The sequence below is a fragment of the Crassostrea angulata genome, chromosome 5, assembly GCF_025612915.1.
Source record: "Crassostrea angulata isolate pt1a10 chromosome 5, ASM2561291v2, whole genome shotgun sequence".
NCBI lineage: Eukaryota > Metazoa > Mollusca > Bivalvia > Ostreida > Ostreidae > Magallana > Magallana angulata.
Window position 1 is genome coordinate 45993009 of NC_069115.1, and position 1047 is coordinate 45994055.

Below are 1047 nucleotides of genomic sequence, written 5' to 3' on the forward strand. Positions count from 1 at the left end.
TAAAGAATGTAAAACATGCCCAGTCTCATTCAATGACCTTAACCCACAGTCCCAGAAAAAGACATAAGAATCAGAGAATACACTCTTAAACACTCTCTACAGACATGGCAGTTATTTAAGTTTCTCACGGTTTGATACAATGGAAACTTGTTTGATTGTATGAAATTCAGGTCAATGCAAAGTTTACGCAGTCGATCAAGGCAAAGTGCGGATACATGCATTTTGCATCCCCTTCCAGCATCCGCTAATATCATGACGTCATTACGTGACAAACGTCTTTCAAAGGCGAACGTATTTTCCGCCTCTAAAAAGCCACACGGTCTTGAATATTTGACGAAACAAAAAGGTATCCGGGAGATAGACTGGAGTCTGACGCTAGAGAGCGTCCGCCATTAGTGCGATATTACGTTGCGATAATCCGCAATGTAAATCTGACTGCCAATGAATGTACATCTCATTGCCAATGAATGTTGATGTACAAGGCCTTGGGCTGTTATTAGAGGGGGCATTCTAGCACAGGACAGCTACCTTGATTATCATTAGCAGCATTCTATGCGGCATGTGCAGCCTTTAAGATTCATGGTCACAATACATGCATTCATTGCAACAGACTCTTTAATTAACGGAATGTCATTCATGTATTTTAAATGAACACACGTGTAGCACATCGTGACGAGTACGCACGCTCTTCTTACAGCAGATTTAACCTCCCCGAACGATGAATTACGGAATCTAGGTCACGCCTGTATCGTAATTGGAGCCCGGCGCCCCGCTCGGTATATTATCGATATTCAATACGACACAAAGATCTGTTTCCGATACCCGAAACAACGAGCTATTAGGTATTACACCAGATATGTATTCATGAAAAGAACAATGCCGAAATACAAGAACCGTTGCCCTGTTCTTTTAGCTCCATTCCAGGACGGGGTGCAGTGAGCCTCGCTATCTTGCATACTCAGCACTCGCTGCTGACCTACATTCCCAGACTTTCTATTGACCCACTTGACTGACTCACCAGCCAAAAATTACAACAAACTCAAGATT